The sequence below is a fragment of the Lampetra planeri genome, unplaced genomic scaffold (genome assembly GCF_965212315.1).
Source record: "Lampetra planeri unplaced genomic scaffold, kcLamPlan1.2.h2 scaffold_114, whole genome shotgun sequence".
Classification (NCBI taxonomy): Eukaryota; Metazoa; Chordata; class Hyperoartia; order Petromyzontiformes; family Petromyzontidae; genus Lampetra; species Lampetra planeri.
Window position 1 is genome coordinate 189,306 of NW_027613851.1, and position 8,354 is coordinate 197,659.

Sequence of the window (8,354 nt, forward strand, 5' to 3'; positions counted from 1 at the left end):
GGGTTCGTGTCACGCCGGGGTCGGATTTTTAATAAATAAATAAAAATATGACCCAAAACACGCACAAAGGTTTGATTGGTGGGCACTGTGGTTCTCCAATAAAAGCAGGCTTTGGGTCGTGGCACAATGGATAGTGTGTTGGACTGCGAGCTGGAGCTGTGGTTGATATTCAAAGGTTGCGGGTTTGAGTCCTGCCCAGGTCAGATATTTTATCAATGATTATACTTTCTGACCTCTAATACATCATATCACGTTTAACACATAGGCTTTCGCGACCACAAAGGTTTTCTTTTGGGGGGGGGTTGGGTCGCGTAAATATAAGTACGTCGTTAAATCCACCACGACTTGACACAGCCAACTAGTAAGGTTTGTCACGTAAACAGAACGTGCCCATTCTTTACTCGTACAGCACACCGGTGTGTTGGAGAGCAAATCCACAATATTTACAAAAAAGGACGACATTTGGCCAGTAATTGCAACTGGCATCATCAGGCGGACAGCCAGATTCAGGGAGTCATCCTCCCAGTCTCGTGGCTTTCTGTAGATTTTAGACGGAAAGGGTTCATCTGCTGGGTTGGAGGGTAAATCCACAACATTCTCAATCTGAGTACGACGTTTCACAAGTAATTACAACCAGCATTATACAGGAAGGAACAACAGTTCCACACTGCCCACCAGGGATTATTTGTCTGTCGTGCATAGCCCGTCCCAAACATGTACACTCCCGGATTGGTTGAAATGCATCACGTGACCGCGAGCTTTCTGTCGTGCACGAATGGGCTGTCCAACCAAGTTCCTACCTGCCCACTCCGAAGGAACGTGTTCAGGCAGATCGCCAGAACATGCCAGAACAATTCGTTTGCAACGAAACAGGAGGATGTGTCCACAGACTTGGCCACTGCTACAAGTGGGCCCCGTGGCGCAATGGATAGCGCGTTGGACTTCTAGCGGAACTTGTGGCTGACATTCAAAGGTTGCGGGTTCGAGTCCCGCCGGGGTCGGAAATTTTAATAAATTATAGAAAAAATACGAACCAAAATACGACCCAAAACAAGCACTTAGGTTGATTGGTGAGGGCGATGTGGTTCCCCAATAAAAGCAGGCTTTGGGTCGTGGCACAACGGATAGCGTGTTGGACTGCTAGCTGGAGCTGTGGTTGATATTCAAAGGTTGCGGGTTTGAGTCCTGCCCGGGTCAGATATTTTATCAATGAATATACTTTCTGACCTCTAATACATCATCTCACGTTTAACACATAGCCTTTCGCGACCAATGTCATTTATAATAAAGGTTTTTTTGGGTGGGATTGGGTCGCGTAAATATAAATATGTCGTGAAATCCACCACCACCTGACACAGCCAACTAGTAAGGTTTGTCACGTAAACAGAACGTGCCAATTCGTTACTCGTACAGCACACCTGTGTGTTGGAGAGCAAATTCACAATATTTACAAAAAAGGACGACATTTGGCCAGCAATTGCAACTGGCATCATCAGGAGGACAGCCAGATTCGGGGAATCATCCTCCCAGTCTCGTGGCGTTCTGTAGAGTTCAGACGGAAGGGGTTCATCTGCTAGGTTGGAGGGCAAATCCACAACATTTACAATCGGAAGGGGTTCATCTGCTAGGTTGGAGGGCAAATCCACAACATTTACAATCTGAATTTCGATTTAAAGCTTTCGTGACTGCAGGGATTCATCTTCTTGGTTCTTACGGTAAAGTCACGTAGAAGGGAAATAATAAAATAATAAAAATAAAACATTTTAAAATAATTCTCAGGACGTTTCGGCCACAACGCAAGCAGCCGTCCTCAGGTGAACAACATGCCGCGACTCTAAGACCTGTTCTTCACCTGAGGACGGCTGCTTGCGTTGTGGCCAAAACGTCGTGAAAATTGTATTTTATGTTTAATTTTTATTATTGTATTATTTCCATTCTACGTGACTTTACCGAAAGAACCAAGAAGATTTACAATCTGAGTACGACGTTTCGCCAGTAATTACAACCAGCATCATCAGGCAGATAGCCAGAACATGCTAGAACGATTCGTTTGCCACGAAACAGGAGGATGTGTCCACATACCTGGCCACTGCTACAGGTGGGCCCCGTGGCGCAATGGATAGCGCGTTGGACTTCTAGCGGAACTTGTGGCTGACATTCAAAGGTTGCGGGTTCGAGTCCCGCCGGGGTCGGATATTTTAATAAATTATAAAAAAAAAAATACGAAACAAAACAGGCAGGAAGGTTGATTGGGGGCGCTGTGGTTCTCCAATAAAAGCAGGCTGCGAGAGAATCAACAATCTTGCTGATAGATTCTGTCAATGCTAAACAGGTATCTATTTGGTGTGTGAACATCTTATCACCAGAAAGGGTTAAAAGCTTTATCTTATTTTTCATGAAAACTAACTGGGGAAGGTGGCACATCGTTACTCGATCGCAGTGTTGCTTGCCAATGCATCGATTAGAAATGATTCGACAGGACCGTGCGTTGCCAAATACGAAAATACATCCATTGAACAAAGGTGTCTTTGATGATGTTGTTAGTATTACGATTGTTATTGATTTTTGCGTCCGATTTCATCTTAAACCATAGTGCAATGTTTAATGGCGTTCTTGAGTCTGATTTAATATTCAAACTTTAGTCTGTTAGTGCATTTGAAGAGGAGTCGGAGAATGGTTAATGCACTTCTTTATTTCTCCAACGCACAGCAACACTTGTTCCAAAACCAACCCCGAACACACATCCCACAGCCCCTTTTAACCCCTCCATCTCCGCCCTCGCTCCCAATACACATCCGCGCCGGGCACGCCTCGTCCGGGTGACGTCACTGCCCTTTAACCCCTGACCCGCGCGTGTGATTGATGCGTGTTATCGTGAGAGTGGAGATGTCGTGTGTGCGTGGTGCGTGTCCGTGAGGTGTTCGTTTGCAACGAAACAGGAGGATATTTCCACATACCTGGTTAGTGCAACAGGTGGGCCCCGTGGCGCAATGGATAGCGCGTTGGACTTCTAGCGGAACTTGTGGCTGACATTCAAAGGTTGCGGGTTCGAGTCCCGCCGGGGTCGGATATTTTAATAAATAATAATAAAAAAATACGAACAAAAATACGAACCAAAACAAGCACTCAGGTTGATTGGGGGGCGCTGTGGTTCTCCAATAAAAGCAAGGGTATCACCAATCTTGCTGATAGATTTGCCAATGCAAAACAGGTATCTATTTGGTGTCTGAACATCTTATCACCAGAAAGGATAATGGATGCATGCGGTTGAGCAAATGGCTAGGAGAGGCAGGCCACATCATGTGTGTTATCCCTGTTTTGCTTCGTAGTTTTTAAATTGCTTTCGTTAAAGTGCCGATAACATTTCCATGTCTGAGTCAGGTTACGCAATAAGCCTTTTTTGTTGGTAACACTGCGTGTCTATGCGCGTGCAAACGATATCGCAACTGAATCTGATTGACTCTGTTGTGGGTCATGCAGAGGTCGCAAACGGGTTTTGATTCCTTACCCGTACCCGGCCGCACCAAGATCGCAAACGGGTACCCGTGCCCGGCCGTACCCGTACCCAGCCGGGTACGGGTAGGGTACGGGTATTGGGTACCTGATTGCGACCTCTGGGATGAAGCCATGTTGCAGGCGCGGGTGGGTTGATTCTAGGAACTTGAATTGTGAGAAGAGACAAGACGTTGGGAAATGAGTGACAAACGGTTACTCACCAGTGACTCACGGCTTACCCGTACCCGGCCGCACCAGGGTCGCAAACGGGTACCCGTACCCGTACCCGGCCGGGCACGGGTAGCCGGGTATCGGGTACCCGATTGCGACCTCTGGGGGCATGGCTTTGCTGATGTCGTAGGATAAGGTTGTTTTTTTACTTCCAGATACAATTTAAAGCTGTGGCTTTCCAACCGCACCAGTTTCCCTCTACCACAGAACCTTCCCTAAGGTTGTTCCTGGTCAGTATTTACTTAATTATAGACAACACACGTCTTTAAAACCGCATGATAAAAATGTGGGCTGGACACGTGAGCATGCGGCATTCTGAAATACTGAACAACATGGCATTACTATGATACCTCCTTTACCAGTGGCAAAATATAGTAATAGGTTTTTACCCTTTCAACTGGTACAAAAACTGACACCTTTATACAAGGCATCATGTTTGCAATAACCACAACACAAGCAGTCAAAATGCAAACAAAAAGAAACAACTCTGATGATGATAATGATATGCACTGTCCTTGAAGTTGATTGGTCCACACCCGAGACAGCTTTTCTTAGAGCCTAGTCTCCATTGGTGTTGGACCAGATGACGCCAAAATGCGTACAACTCAAAGACAGCGCAATATCAGAGTATTGAGAGCTCGGGGTAAGCATTTACACTATGAGACATCTCCTTTACCAGTGGCAAAATATAGTAATAGGTTTTTACCCTTTCAACTGGTACAAGCATGGCATCAGGCACCTTCTGCACAATAGGCAGCAAATGTGTCGTTTCAAGAAATATTCAGAAACGTTTAACACCGTGGAGGGGAAGTTTTCTTTAAACATCGAGGTAGCTCTGATGTGGTGCCATGACGCTTCTGGCCATTGGGGGGCGCTTTCGAAAACGCAGAAGGTAATAAAATATTTAAAAATACGTAGAATGGAAATAAAATAAGAATAAAAATAAAACATAATAAAATAATTCTCACGACGTTTCGGCCACAATGCAAGCAGCCGTCCTCAGGTGGCCACTGGTCCATTCGCACTGCAGGCTGACTCCCCTGTCATTACCTCCCAAGGCCACCAGTCCCTTTCGCACTGCAGGCTGACTCCCCAGTCATTACCTCCCGTGGTCACTAGTCCATTCGCACTGCAGGCTGACTCCCCTGCCATTACCTCCCGTGGCCACTGGTCCATTCACACTGCAGGCTAAAGACGACTTGACACACGAATCTTGACATGGCACTTTATTAAAGACACGTTCCTCTCGACATCAGGCGGAGACCCCCACTGCAACAGACCCCACTGCAACTCTGGAGACAAAGGCGGCCGGGCGTGGTGCTAGCTGACCACCCAACCCCCCTCGTGTGCCATGCCGGCCTTCACAGCTTAGCAGCACTTGCCTCTATAGCAGGCATGTCGAAAATCCGGCCCGCGGGCAGATTTCATACGGCCCGCAGCTTCGGTCTTATAATGTGTTATTTATGGCTCGCCAGCTCTGTCAGAATAAATACATCATAAAACTCATGGAAATTTAAGGTATTCTATATGCAGTTTGTTCAATGTTATCTGACTGAATGAAAGGCAGAATTGCGTTTTTAGAGTTGTTTCCGTCTGCCTGAGTGGCTTATATTTGGTTACATTGTCGTTTGAAAAATAAAGGTAATTGTGACAATGAAAATTGTTTTGTAACAGTGTGTATTTCCACGTAACTTTTGTGGTTAAAACAATGTCAAAAGGATCTATTGGCCCCCGGGCATCTTCACTTTATCAAATGTGGCCCTCTTTGCAAAAAGTTTGGACACCCCTGCTCTATAGTCTGTTAAGGCTACACAGGTGTAGTGACATAAGACGGGAGGGGCTGCTGGGGGCTCTGGGACCCTGAGCGGGCCAGGCGCTTAAGCCTCTTGGCGCCACCAACGGGGGGGGCAGTGTGTGCTCTGTGGGATATCTGGGGGCGCACACGGCCCCACCCCTCGTTGGGGACTAGGCATAAAAGGGCAGCTCCCTGGACGATCAGGGCCAGTTGTAGCTCAAGACCCAAGACCCAAGACCAGCCATCTCAGGACCCTGGGACGCTGTGAGGGCCAGTGGTGGGACTCTGGAACTCCCGACTCTACGTCCTTGTGAGGGCGAGTTCCAGAGCGTAGCCAGAGTAGAGTATCTAGGCTGTGTACCTGGGAGTTGTTACAGAGTATCAGGACTGTTGGAGTGCTGTTGGATTGTAATAAAGAAGTTGCCTCTACAAGTGTCTCCGGAACCTGTTACATTTAACAGGGAAGGGGGGGGGGTGTACGTGTGGGAAGAGAGGAACACGTGCTTTAGAGAACGTACGTCATAGCAGTGGGGCGGGGGGCGTGGCTAGGACACGTCACGTGCTGTGACGTAGAACTTCTTTCGCACCGTACGCAACCGGAGGCCTTCATCCAGCAGTGGACTGACCACGGTTGATGACGGTTGCACGTGGGGGGGTGGAATCGCTTTGCGATGACGATGTCACGATGTGCAGAGTGTGCACGCTTCAATCGCCACTGTGTCCATAGGTCAAGGTCCAGAGGCCGCTGTTGGTTTGCTAGGCATGCTGTTGTTTTTGTTGCAAGATTTGCAGAACCGAAGTGGGTCTCTACGCGAGTCCATGGGTCACTATACAATGTATGGGTCTCTCAGTGAGTCTATGGGTCATTATACAATATATGGGTCTCTATGTGAGTCTATGGGTCTCTCAGTGAGTCTGTGGGTCTTTATACTATCTGTGGGTCTTTATGTGAGTCTATGGGTCACTATACAATGTATGGGTCTCTCAGTGAGTCTATGGGTCATTATACTATCTATGGGTCTCTATGTGAGTCTGAGTCTCTCAGTGAGTCTATTGGTCACTATACAATGTATGGGTCTCTCAGTGAGTCTATGGGTCACTATACAATGTATGGGTCTCTTAGTGAGTCTATGGGTCATTATACAATCTGTGGGTCTCTCAGTGAGTCTATGGGTCACTATACAATGTACGGGTCTCTCAGTGAGTCTATGGGTCATTATACAATCCATGTGTCTCTATGTGAGTCTATGGGTCTCTCAGTGAGTCTATGGGTCATTATACTATCTATGGGTCTCTATGTGAGTCTGAGTCTCTCAGTGAGTCTATGGGTCACTATACAATGTACGGGTCTCTCAGTGAGTCTATGGGTCTTTATACTATGTATGGGTCTATCAGTGAGTCTATGGGGCATTATACTATCTATGGGTCTCTATGTGAGTCTATGGGTCTCTCAGTGAGTCTTTGGGTTTTTATACTATCTATGGGTCTATAAGTGAGTCTAATGCTCTTTATACAATCTATGGGTCTTTACAATCTATAGGTCTCTATGTGAGTATATGGGTCTCTGTATGATATATGGGTCTCGAAGTGAGTCTATGGGCCTCGATACAATATTTGGGTCTCTAAGTGAGTATATGGGTCTTTATACAATATTCGGGTCTCTATGTGAGTCTATAGGTCTCGAAACAATATATGAGTCTCTATGTGAGTATATGGTTCTCTATACAATCTATGGATCTCTGTGCGAATCTGTGGGTCTCTCCATGAGTTATATGGGCCCCTGCAGCTGCATGAGTCTCTGTGGGTCCGAGTCTCTATATAAGTATATGGGCCTGTCTGAGTCTGTGGGTCTCTGTGCGAGCCTATGGGTCTCTGTGTGAGTCTATGGGTTTCTGTGTCAGTCTATGGGTCTCTGTGAGTCTATGGGTCTCTGTCAGTCTGTTTCTGTGTGAGTATATGAGCCTCTGTGCGAGTCTATGGATTTCTGTGTCAGTCTATGGGTCTCTGTGAGTCTGTTTCTGTGTGAGTCTATGACTCTCTGTGCGAGTCTGTGGGTCTCTGTGTGAGTCTATGGCTCTCTGTGCGAGTCTGTGGGTCTCTGTGCGAGTCTGTGGCTCTCTGTGCGAGTCTGTGGGTCTCTGTGTGAGTCTATGACTCTCTGTGCGAGTCTGTGGGTCTCTGTGTGAGTCTATGGCTCTCTGTGCGAGTCTGTGGGTCTCTGTGTGAGTCTATGGCTCTCTGTGCGAGTCTGTGGGTCTCTGTGTGAGTCTATGGCTCTCTGTGCGAGTCTGTGGGTCTCTGTGCGAGTCTGTGGGTCTCTGTGCGAGTCTGTGGCTCTCTGTGCAAGTCTACGGCTCTCTGTGTGAGTCTGTGGGTCTCTGCGTGAGTCTATGGGTCTCTGCATGAGTCTATGACTCTCTGTGCGAGTCTATGGGTATCTGTGTGAGTCTATGACTCTGTGCGAGTCTATGGGTCTCTGTGTAAGTCTATGACTCTCTGTGCGAGTCTGTGGGTCTCTGCATGAGTCTATGGCTCTCTGTGCGAGTCTATGGCTCTCTGTGCGAGTCTGTGGGTCTCTGTGCGAGTCTGTGGGTCTCTGTGTGAATCTATGGCTCTCTGTGCGAGTCTATGGGTTTCTGTGTGAGTCTATGGCTCTCTGTGCGAGTCTGTGGGTCTCTGTGCGAGTCTGTGGGTCTCTGTGTGAATCTATGGCTCTCTGTGCGAGTCTATGGGTTTCTGTGCGAGTCTATGGCTCTCTGTGCGAGTCTGTGGGTCTCTGTGTGAATCTATGGCTCTCTGTGCGAGTCTATGGGTTTCTGTGTGAGTCTATGGC

The 8,354-nt window shown here is 47.4% G+C and overlaps 3 non-coding genes across 3 annotated transcripts; all 3 read left to right on the forward strand.

Moving 5' to 3' along the window:
* The first annotated feature begins 910 nt into the window (after window positions 1-910).
* Window positions 911-1,001, forward strand: TRNAR-UCU (transfer RNA arginine (anticodon UCU)). Its single transcript is given in 2 exon segments — window positions 911-947; window positions 966-1,001. It is a non-coding gene; the product is annotated as a tRNA-Arg (tRNA).
* Window positions 1,002-2,101: 1,100 nt separating this feature from the next.
* Window positions 2,102-2,192, forward strand: TRNAR-UCU (transfer RNA arginine (anticodon UCU)). The gene is given in 2 exon segments: window positions 2,102-2,138; window positions 2,157-2,192. It is a non-coding gene; the product is annotated as a tRNA-Arg (tRNA).
* Window positions 2,193-2,976: 784 nt separating this feature from the next.
* TRNAR-UCU (transfer RNA arginine (anticodon UCU)) lies at window positions 2,977-3,067 on the forward strand. Its single transcript is given in 2 exon segments — window positions 2,977-3,013; window positions 3,032-3,067. It is a non-coding gene; the product is annotated as a tRNA-Arg (tRNA).
* Window positions 3,068-8,354: the final 5,287 nt, after the last annotated feature.